This window comes from Pteropus alecto, unplaced genomic scaffold (assembly GCF_000325575.1).
Source record: "Pteropus alecto unplaced genomic scaffold, ASM32557v1 scaffold20, whole genome shotgun sequence".
Lineage (NCBI taxonomy): Eukaryota > Metazoa > Chordata > Mammalia > Chiroptera > Pteropodidae > Pteropus > Pteropus alecto.
The window spans coordinates 47,257,433-47,270,028 of record NW_006436298.1 but is presented as its reverse complement, the minus strand read 5'-3'; the positions used below and the strand labels follow the sequence as shown (position 1 = coordinate 47,270,028).

The 12,596-nt window shown below is 37.2% G+C and overlaps 1 pseudogene; it reads right to left on the bottom strand.

Annotated features, from left to right (window-relative positions):
- Positions 1–7,390: 7,390 nt before the first annotated feature.
- LOC112480766 lies at positions 7,391–7,509 on the bottom strand (annotated as a pseudogene).
- Positions 7,510–12,596: the final 5,087 nt, after the last annotated feature.

Here is a 12,596-nt window from a genome sequence, read left to right as displayed (position 1 = left end):
TTGTAGAATGTTCTATTTGGCAGCATTGATATGGTTGAAAAAATGCCTTTTTTGTTTGTTTGCAACCTTTCCTATAGACTTATCTTGGTTTTTCATTATGATAAACAAATAACCAGAATAACTTAATGGGCAAGAGTATGACATTAAAGCCAGGCAAATGTTCAGTGCGAAAGTTAGGTATTAAAATGAGAAATATCTATGTTAAATGAAAGAATAAAATGCACCAAATGAAGTGGTGGAGCAGAATGTATTTAGCCATAAAAGAGCAGTTGGATGGACCTGGTGCTTAAGAACTGAGTCTAACGTGTTAGGTATTAAAATGAGAAATATCTATGTTAAATGAAGGAATAAAATGCACCAAATGCAAGTGGTGGAGCAGAATGTATTTAGCCATAAAATGAAGAGCAGTTGGATGGACCTGGTGTTTAAGAACCAAGTCGAATGTGACATTTCTCTGAGCTTTCTGCCACTGTTTCATGGACAAGGACACCCATGTATGGCCATGGTGGAGAACCAGTGGTAATGCCTGCTCAGTGTCCAATCTCTCTCCCTTTGGTACCAGCATTGGGGACCTTCCCCTCCCCCACTCCACATAGTCTCCACGGGAATCTCAATTTAGGAAATTCCATACTGAGCAGAATGACATAAGATGGAAAATAGTTGGTTTTGACTCATCCTTTCGGTGATTCTGAAGAGACTATCCATTATTTGCCCAGCATTACCGATTTTCATCAGTTGGTTTTGACTCATCCTTTCGGTGATTCTGAAGAGACTATCCATTATTTGCCCAGCATTACCCTGATTTTCATCCTTCCTGAGCTCTGGTTACTCTTCTTGCCTTTCTATTTGATGTACTACTCCATTTCCTTCCAGAAAGTTGTTTTTGTTTTTTTTTTTCCTCTAATAGCCAGAACCCATTTTTGTTGCATTTGACCAAATAATCCAAACCAATATGATGTTACTTTCAGGAGAGATGGGAACGAGTAGATCACGTGGAAGAGAAAGGAGGGATATTCTCCCTTCCAGGAGCAAAACAAAAGAAAAAGAGAATGAAGGAAATCATAATAACAGTGATTTTGAGAGGGCTGTACAAAATTTGTACTTGGTGAACTGTCGTGAGAGAGGAAAAGGCTTTATCTCAATCCATAGTGTTCATATTTGGTCCCATGGAGGGAGGCAAATGACTGCGGTATACTTTGCACTCTGTGAACAATACAGTCTCCCTACCTCTGGGGCCATTCTTCCCATTTTTATCGATCTCACTTTAGTTCTGGATCTTATCCTCTCATACCCAGAAAGGTCCTGCAATAGTCTGGTTGTCTTCCCTTCGGTAACTTTACCTATGCACAATGCCAACTTAACCTTCTCCTGATGTTTGCTTGTAAATTTAAACCACAGCTTCTCCCATGCACTTTGAGAAGCTTGGTTTTTATAAATGTGCTTTGGAGCATTAAGTAAACTAGGTAGTAGAAATGCACATTACTACCGTTGGGTTGAGGTATGTAGATGAAAAGAGTGGAGTCTGGGCCTAGAGTTTTAAACCAAACCTGAATATAGAAAATAGGAAGCTCTTAATGAAGGCTCGGGGTTCATTAATGGCCAATCCCATCAGTTGGCTGAGAATGTTTTATTTATTCTCCCACAGGCCTTCATGGTCTTTTCCTGACTCCTTAAGCTCTCCAAGTTTATTGTATTTTTGTTGACTGCCAGCGTATTTTCTAATGAGGGCAGAGGGGGTCTGTAGCAGCCTTGGCTGCATATTTCCAAGAAGCTTTTCAGTGGCTGCAGCAGATGTTTGTGCATTTATACCAAATGCGGTTGAGTTTTCCATTAAGAGCCAGCTCACTGAGAGAGGAAACCTTCAAATTCGTAGCACACCAGGGCTAGAGAAAGATATTGATAGTTTACTTGAAATGCTGCTCAAACTGCAGTTAGTTTTTTAGGGGGCGTTGACAAGCATGAGTGCATTCATAAGGAGTTTTTGTGGGTTAAAAATGTTAGATTGTATGGTGGAATCTCATGTTTAATGACCTTCCAATTTTTTAATTAGTAGCACTTCCTCATCATGAACCTTATCAATCACACACACACACACACACACACACACACACACACACACACACACACAGAATTGGAACAATAAAAACTAAAAACTAAGCAAAAATCCTTCAGGTAAAGAAAGAGCCTCACCAATTCGAGCATTCTTTTTTAAGCTTAAGCCATACTATTATGCTTTTAATTCTGTATTCCTACTAAATTGTGACTCTCTTTTGCTTTACTAATTTTGAGGATTAAACCAGGCAATGTGTTTTAACTGAATGATTTATGGATAAGCAGCCAAACTCAAATCAAGGTCATGACCAACAGAAAATATATAAATCAATAAAAATGGGAGGATTATTCTGCAGGGCCACTTTATGATGAGGATAGTTGCTCATCATTATTTGAGATTTCCAAAATGAGAGGCGAGGCTCCCCAAATAATCTGCATGGAAATATGATATTATTTTGAGAGCCTAGTATCAATATATGTGATTCACCTCTAATTGCTACTTGAGTAAAAGGGGAAATAAAATTGGTAAACAGCATAGGGCAGAAGCCATTATAGAGAACCACTCATTAGGACAATATTGTTCATGTCATCAGGTGAAGACGATGGGCTTTCAAGGCCCAAGTCTTTACCTCTAGTGGGCTGTATTTCTCAGATGTCAAATCTGCGACTAGCAGACAGCTGATCATAGACTGTAGTTATATTAATTCTTGGTGCTGAGAACATCTAATGGCATTGGACAAGGACAGCTGCAATATAATGTAATGTTCCTGTCCTCCATTTCATGCTGTACCTGATTTTTTTTCTCTCCCTGTAACATTGATTGATTTGGTAACGTAGAATGTTTGCTTTCCAGCTGGCAGATCTAATTGTAAATAAACAGCTGCTAGCTGCATTTAGACAGTGGATGATGTTGGCAGGTACAAGAGCAGGGTGTGCAGGATGATTTAAGGCCTGTGCAGTGGAGTGTGTGGGAGGTTGGGAAAGAGACACAGGCGGGAGGACCTCAAGTACAAAGTCCTCCGTGGCTCAGTATTATCTCGGGGCTACGTATTTTGATGTTAGTGCAAAATGAAGACTGGTATGTGGATTGGAAGGGCCTGTGATGCCCAATGTTATGGTCTAAATATGAGAAACATATAGGCCTTTATTATCCAAGAGTCTTTTTTTGTTTTTGAACAATGGAATCAGATATTAGACTAAATCTTGAGGATTGTTTTCCTGGACAGGTAGATTTGAAAGTTCTGAATGAAAACAGCAAGAAGATGAATGTGTGGAGGGAGATTCTTTCTGATCATGAGCGATGTGAAAACAGTAACAATAAGAATAAGGAGAACACTAAGAGCTCAGTACATGTCATCAGCCATGTCATTGTCTTTTTCCACCCCCACGTCCTCAGATATGGGACGTTTAGCACAGGGAACAGGTGTTTACACAGACACTTAATGTTTTAGAATTTGAACAATGCCCCTTGAAAGCCTATGGAGGAACATGGCAAGTATCAGCCATTATCATTGGTGTTAGCCAAGGCTGCGGCATTGCACGTCACCTGAGCCAAAGACCTGCTGTGACGTCCTTTCCTTTGCTCTTATGTGAAGACCTCATGTGGCCAGGGCTTGCCCATCACTGTTGACGTCAATCAATGTCTCTCTTCTTTGACTGGAGATGTCCCTTTCTGTGGCTCAGAATAGTCTTATGCGTGCCTCATTTTATCTCCCCTTGTATCCAAACTGGGAGCTAAAAATGGATAATGGTGTGGAAGGGAAATTTCCCATGCTTGTCAAAGATGGACCAAGGAGCAACTGGATGGAGCCAGGTCAAGGTGTCCCTCTCACCAGGATAGCGATGTGACATTCTTCCCCATTGCAGACTTAAGGATGTAAAATGTGCTTAAAATAAGGAAAATCTCGGCTATGCAACTGGACTAGCTGCAAGAATGAGTGAATGAGTAAACAGGCACGTAGGCGCAAAGTACCTGGTAGCATCAGAAAGGTTTATAGTGTCTCCTTTCAGTGGCTCCCTGGTCCTGTGCTATGAAGACAGGCCCTGGGCAGAGCAGCACCAAAATCATGGATTAATATGGAGATGTGACCTGGAGGTTAGCAGGTCACTTAGGAGCACTCTTGTTTTCTTTTCTGATCTTTGGTTTTTGTTGTAGACGCTTCTAGAAGCTGTGGCCCTCTTTCCTGCACCTTGCATCAGAATATCTTAGATGGTTTATGTTCTCTCTTTCTTCCTCCCTTTATTGCCTTTTCTGTTTGTTTGTTTATTAATTTATTGTTACAGACAACGTTTAGGTCTTTACAATGTTTTCTCTAGTTTTTTATTCTTACCTGTCTCCACAGGCGCCTCCACCTCTTTCATGTCCATTTTCTTGTTCATATCTCCTCTCAGCCATTCTCATAATTGGCATGTTAAAAATTAACTGAAAAGTTTCCTTGGACAGGAATGATTTTCTTCTCTAAAACATTTTATGTAGGGGAAAGGGAATGGGAACGCGAGGGAGCTCAATGGTTATCTCATTTAATAATACCCATCCCCCTTCCCATGGAGCAAATACTTTTACTTACATTCAACAGTAGGACAGTCCAGCCTAGGAGAGACTTAGAAACTTGCCAATGGCTACGGAGCTAATAATGGAATGACCTGGGTTGATTTCAATCTGTTGGGCTTCAAAGGCCACATTCACTCCACTACTGATGGGAGAGTGGTTCAGACACTTTCTAGAGGCAGAGTATCTTGCCACCATCCAGTCTTCTCAGAGTCCAGAGAAGCAGTATATGTAAGTGTGGAGGAAGAGGACAAGCTTAAATTGTAAACTGTGTGTCACGTTCCAGTTTATAAAAGGCCTGGCCTCAATTTATTCTCCTTTGGAAATATCTCGATGATCTGTAATGATGATGATTTTAATCTATAATCTGAATTTACTTAACAGGATAATTAAATATTTAAAGTCGGTTCATTTAGAGGCTAGAAGGGATTATAGATAGTATGCTCATAGATTTCATCCCTGTATTAGTATGCACAGCAGCGCATTCTTAATTTTGGTTATAGCTGTTTTTCTGTTCTTGTATCTCTGCATTTGCCATGGCAATTAGGACTGGAGGGAGCTTATGGTGTCCTTGGAACTGAGAGAGAAGAGAAATTATGACACTAAATAATACAAAATGGGCCTAGTCCTCATTGCAGTAGAAAACACTCAGAAAAGTTAATTAAACTCAGGAACCAGGCTGCAAGATAATTAAGTTTAGGGCTAATTTTACACTGCAGGCATTCTATATTGTTTTTGCAAGGGTCCAAAGGAACATGAGATAGAAAATCTCCAGGTTGTGGGTTTGATTCATAAAGGATCATTATCTGTAGTTAAATAGCCAGACAAAATGGTAATGTGTAGGAGGCAAATTGTAGTTTGTAAGGTAAAAGTGATATTTACACTATACATATAATACATTTATAATTTCCTTTTATTATCAGTAGAAGTGAGAGTTGTCAGTATATCTGGTATAGGAAATGATAAATGTGTAAACCCCAAATCCAAGACATAAGACATTGTATAAGCCATAAAATAATGGTTGATAATCAACTCCTTATTGTATTGTGTGAGCTTGGGTATATTTTAAAACCCAGGGCCGGAGGCAACCTTGATCACTACCTTATTACCTTTTGTGTGGCAGAATAAAAAAAAAACAGTCTCAGGTCAAGAGCAAAGCCATCATCGTTCCTTGGTCTGTCCCCGTTAGAAGAGGGGATGTTTGCGTTCCAACTAGAATTGCTTTTTACAAAGTCCTGCTAGCTTTTACTCAGTACCCTGCGGCCTTTAAGAGCATTGACAATTGATTAAATTTTCAATTGTCTGGTGTTTATCTTCGTGTTCTTATGCCTGATGTGAACTTAGCACCTCTTTAGAACAAAGCAGAGAAATTATTTAAAAATTGACCTGGACACAGACCAATGGAACAGAATTGAAAACCCAGAAATAAACCCACATATATATGAGCAAATAATTTTCAACAACGGAGCGAAAAACATACAATGGAGGAAAGAAAGCCTCTTCAATAAATGGTGCTGGGAAAATTGGAAAGCCACAGGCAAAAGAATGAAACTAGGCTGCTATTTGTCACCATATACAAAAATTAACTCAAAATGGATCAAAGACCTAAATATAAGACCTGAAACAATAAATTGCATAGGAGAAAACATAGGTACTAAACTTACGGTCCTTTATCTTGGAGAGGATTTTATAAATTTAACCTCAAAGGCAAGAGAAGTAAAAGTAAAAAAAAAAAAGGAACTGTATCAAACTAAAAGGCTTTTGCACAGTGAAAGAAACCATCAGTAAAACAAAGATGCAATCAACCAAATGGGAGAAGATATTTGCAAACGACACCTTAAATAAGGGGCTAACATTGAAAAAATATAAAGAAGTCATACAATTCAACAACAAAACCCCAATTTAAAAACAGGCAGACCTGCATGGACCCTTCTCCCAAGAAGATATGCAAATGGCCAACAGATATATGAAGAGATGCTCAACTTCACTAGCTATTCATAAAATGCAAACCAAAACCACAGTGAGATACCACCTCGCACATATTAAAATGGCTATTATCAATATGACAAGTAAAAATAAGTGTTGTTGGAGAGGTTATGGGGAAAAAGGAACACTCATACACTGCTGGTGGAATTGTAAATTGGTTCAGCCACTATGGAAAACAGTATGGAGGTTCCTCAAAAAATTAAGAATAGAATTACCATATGACCCTTTTCTGTTTCTACCCCCAAAATTTGAAAACATTTATTTGTAAAGATTTATGTACCCCTATGTTCATTACAGCACTAGTCACAGTGGTCAAAGACATGGAAACAACCAGAGTCCTTTGACAGATGATTAGATACAGAAGATGTGGGACAAATATAATGGAATATTACTCAGCCATAAGGATGAAATACTGCCATTTGTGACGACATGGGTGGATCTTGAAAACCTCATACTAAGCGAAAGAAGTCAGATGGAAAAATTCGAAAACCATATGATTTTACTCATATGTGGGATATAAAACTGAAAGCAACAAATGAACAAGACAAACAAAAACTCATAGACATAGACTACAGTATAGTGGTTACCAGAGGGAAAGGGGCAGGGGAGGTAGAAAATGGTAAAGGGAGTCAAACATAGGGTGATGAAAGATTTGACTTAGGGTGGTAAACACACAATGCAATATATAGATGATGTATTATAGAATTGTACACTTGAAAACTATATAATTTTATTAACCAATATCACCCCAATATATTTAATTAAAAATTATTTAATTTAATTTTATTTATTATTTTTTTAAAACGCCGATAGCACCTGGTATTCCAAGGTGGTCTCCCATCCAAGTACTAACCAGGCTCAACCTTGCTTGGCTTCCGAGATCAGACGAGATCAGGCATGTTCAGGGTGGCATGGCCGTAGACTAAAAAAACTGACCTAGGATTTGCCCCATTCCTTTCATCTTTTTCCCTCTTTGGAAAAAATCAAAAAACAAAACAAAACAAAAAAACATTATTCTCTAGGATAGAAGGAAACTAAACCAAAACTTATCTGTTGGCTTTCAAATGAATTGAGTCAATTTTATTTATTTGCTCTTTGTGAGTTAAGACAACCTGCCTTCGTTTAAATTTGACTAGTGGCCATTCGTAAAGCTCAATACTATGCTATTTCCCCTGCTGGCTGACCTCCTAAAGGACTCTTCAGGCTTGTTTCTTTCATTGTGTATAGCTTTATTGACATTTTGCTGACGATCTGGAATTTCCAAATGCACTGGAAGGTAAGGAAGTCACCAGGGCGAAAAGGGGTGCAAATGTAACATGATGTCAAATGTGGTCTAAAAGCTGAGGCTGAGGACAACTGGCACTGACTGGTCTTATGTTCCACAGAGAGTGACAGGGAACCCAGACCACCACCCCTTTCAATACTTAAGAAGTGGCTTTGACTGCTGCTCAGTCGGGCTCTGAATGTGAAGATCAGAGTTCGCTGAGGAGAGAATCTATTTGCATTATTTGCATCATGAGCTACCCTATCCATCCATACTGCTGATCTGGATAATGGGAGCAAAGATAGAAATGGCTGAATTTCCCCACTCAATTCTGGGAAAGATGTTTAATATGTCCTTTAATTTTTAATAACAGATGTGGCCAGTACATTTATTTATACATTAGTACCTAAAAAAATCACAGTAGTAATTTCTGCCTGCACAAAACAGTAATACATTTTCATTGTCTTGCCCCAAGAGTGTGTAAATTTTCTTGCTCTCGTTAAACTGCTGATAGAAGGGATTTTTCAATTGTGTGGAAATGTGAAGGCTTTGCTTTCACCTATTACAGAGATGATGTTTTAATTAGGGTTAATGGGAGCTGTTTTCCTCTTCTTTATTGAGTTTATGACCTTCAGGGGATGGGTGATTAAACACAAGAAAGCTCAAGAACCTTCCCAGGTAGTCACTTCCGTGGACATTCCACTATTTTGAGCCTATAGAGAAACATCCACTCAGACTAAAACCAAACTTCTCTGGCTTAAGAGTCTGTCTTATAATTACAAATTACCGTACCTTTTGTAAAGGGAATTTTATTATTAGTGGTGGGCTTGGAAAAGGGGGATCAGATAGAGTTTCTCCTGTTTCCTTATTAGAGAGAGGCATTGCCCTCAGCCCCTCATGCAGCAAAGCAACCCAAACACCGTATACACAGTAAAGCATTCCCTCATTATTGATTTGTAGTTGCCTCTGTCTTATTTTATGTTCTCTCAGTAATGCCTGAAAATGTTTGTTATTGTGTTTGTGGTGCTGGGCCGTGAAGGAAGAGAGGTGTCAGTTCCTGGGCTCTTGGCAGTGACCATCAGTAAGGTGGTTGTAGCATGCTAATTGTATGGCCACAGCAGAGAAGTGGGCTTCCTTGTGGCCTGGCTTAGGAGTGGGTGGCAAACAACTGTTGTCTTAAGCACATTAAAAATCCAACTTTTGGAAGTGAGGGAGAGGTGGGGGGGCTAAGCCCTGTTTTGACTTGGAGTATAAACCATTTGACTTGGCATTACAGAAAAAGGTGATCCCCAAACACTAGAGGACTTGTGATCATCCAGGTAACTTGGGTCACATAACGTGTTTGGAATTTGGAAAAAAAAACTTAGATATTTCCTTGGTTCATATTCTATATGTGGAGATAAATGAAGGCCCAGAGAAATTAAAGTTATGGCAGAGTCAGGCTAGGATCTATATCTCCTGATTACTCTTCTAGTGCGCTTCTGGTGACTCCATTTGATTATCATTTGTAAAGTCTCTGAAGATATCACTGGGAAAAAAAATCACCTCTGTACTGACCGTTAGGAATAGTGAATAATCATAACTTTGTCTCCTAACAAAGTGTTGCTATTATCAACTTAAGTTGTGACAGGTGGCATAGCATCTGGCCTGAATCTCCTGAGATAGAATTCTAGCCCCACCTCTACTGCTGGGAGATCTTTGGCTCTTTCTTAGTCTTCCTGGGCCTCAGTGTCCTCATCTGTAAAATGTATGAGTAAAATAAAATAATATATAAAACAGTAGAATGTCTAGCACAAAGCAAGTGACTATTCAGTGATAGCTAATATGGTTATTCTGTAGTCTTATTTTATTTATGTCTTTTCCCTCTACCTGCCAGCTATCCACATTTGCCTTCCCCTGTCCCAGAAGTTATTTTCTTCCATCTCCTTCTAGTAATTATATATAAATACATATATATATATATATAAAGTGAATACATACATATACATATATATAAATATTTCCCCCTTTCTTATCCAGCTAGTAGCATACTATACACAGCGAAATGTCCTTGCTTTTTTTTTTTACTTAATAATATGCCTTTGAGTTTATGTACATATATGTAAAGAGGTTCTTATTCACTTTAAAACCTGTATTATACTAATTAGAATGGATATACCATACCTTATTTACCTGACAGCTGTTAATGGACATTTAGGTTAATACCCATGTTTTGCTATTATTAACTGTACTGCAACAAATAACTTTAGATATATGTTGTTTGCATATGTCTATAGGATGAATTTCTAGAAGTGGCATGGCTAGGCTGAAGGGTATGTGCATTTAAATTTTGGTAGATATTGCCAAATGGCCCTCAAAGGGTTATAATCATTAACAATCTTAATAGCAATGAATTAAAGTGATTTTCCCCCTGTCAAGATGTGCGTTATCAACTTTAGGGGATTTGTCAATTTGATAAGTAAAAAGTAGTAACCCTATGTAGTTTTGATTTATATTTCTCTTATCATAACTGAGATTGGACACTTAAAAAGTGTTTAATAAATATTTTAATCACTTTTTCTGACAACTATTTTTTATATCCTTTGCTAATTTTTTAACCGAGTTGCTTTTATTCCATATTAACTTGCATTTATTTTTAAAAACATTTAAATATGTAAATATAAAATTGAAAACATGTACATATAAAATCAAGAGTTATAGAGGGGAATAAAGAGATAAATGAAGCTGTTTTTCTCATCACCAGCCTGATTAATTCTCTTTCACAGATAACTGTTCCTGAGTTTCTTTTATAGTCTTAGATAAATTTTATATGTGTGTTCAAGCATATATGTGTGTGTTCTTTACAAAGACAGGATAAACTTATACATACTCTTTGACATTATTTGAACACCTTTCCTAGTTTGTATCATAGGGCCACTTCGTTTTTTAATGATTGCATATATCTCAGTGGTCTCTTAAATAAATATATTCACCTCAGAGTGTCTCAGGATAAATTGGGATGTGGGAAGAAAATATTAGCTCTTCTATATCTGTTTATTTTTATCTCATTTAAAATTAAAAATTTTTGTATGTATTTTTAAATATATGTTCTATCTTAGTTACGTATATATGTATATAATTGGAAAAGTAACATAATTTATATTTTCATATTAGGAGTGTGTTTAATTTTCTTTTTTCTTTTTTTATTGAATGGGTGCTAAAATTTTTGGAGATAATGACCATACTTCATTTATCCAGGCTTTCATGAACAGATATTTAAGTTTTTTCCTGTAGCGATTTTAAAATATGTCCACGAATTCTTTGACATTCATTTTTTCAAAAGGTGGTCCCTAATTTCTGTCCTCTTGAGTGTAGACCAGACTTAGTGATTTGCTTCTAAAGAATATAATGTGAAAATGGCAATGTTTGACTTCTTTATTTTTTTTTATCTTTTTTTAAAAAAATTATTTTTAATTATAGTGGACATACAATATTGTATTAGTTTCAGATGTATACATTATAATTCAACATTTATGTACCTTTCAAAGTATAATCACCACAATAAGACTAGTAACCATCTGTCACCATACATAGAAAAAGAAATATCTTGAATGAGGAATATTCATGTTTCTTTTTATGTCTGCAGTATGAGGAATCTCCACATTTCTTTTTATGTCTAGAGTATTCTAGATGTCATGGTTTTGGAGAAATGTAGACAGGAAGAACAATAATACTCATAACCATTTTATGTAAGAGATGGTTAATGTACCTGGGAGCACTTAAGGGATATTGATATACCTGGGCCCTACTGTCAGCATTTGACTTCTGAGACTAAGTCACGCAAGGCATTGTGACTTTGCTCTTGACTTCTTGGATCACTTTCTATGGAAGATGCCAGCCGCCATGTTGCATGGTCACTCAGTAAGCCCTCGGTAGGTAATCCTCTCACCAAAAGCCAGAACCAATATGCCTACTGTGTGAGGGAGCCATCTTGAATGTGGATCCTTCACCTCCAGTGTAGCCTTCAGGTGATTGCAGCCCCGTATGTCTTGACTGCAGCCTCATGAAAAGATCCCAAGCCAAATCATCTTGTTAAAGTCGCCCTAAATTCCTGACTCACAGAAACAATGCGAGATAATTAATGTCTACTGTGATTTGAAGCAGCTGAATTTTCAGGAATTTTGTTATGATTTTGTGTATGATGTAAGATAGTAGTCCAATTTTATTCTTTTGCATGTGATTATCCAGTTTTTCCAACACCATTATTTGACGAGACCATCCTTCCCCATTGTATATTCTTGTCTCTTTTGTCATAAATTAATTGACCATATATGTGTGGGTTTATTTCTGGGCTCTCTGTTTTATTCCATTGATCTATGTATCTTCTTTTATGCCAATACCATACTGTTTTGATTACTATAGCTTTGTAATATAGATAGAAATCAGGAAGTGTGATGCCTCCAACTTTGTTCTTCTTTCTTAAGATTGCTTTGTGATTCCATACAAATTTTAGGATTGCTTTTTCTATTTCTGTGAAAAATGCCTTTAAAATTTTGTAGGGATTGCTTTGAATTTGTAGATTGCTTTGGGTAGCATTGACATATTAATGTTTAATTCTTCCAATTCATAAGCATGTAATAATTTTTTCTTTGTATCTTCCATTTCTTTCATTAATGTCTTATCATTTTCAGTGTACAGATCTTTCACCTTCTTGGTTCAATTTATTCCTAGGTATTGTATCCTTTTTTTTCAATGAGATAATAGAAT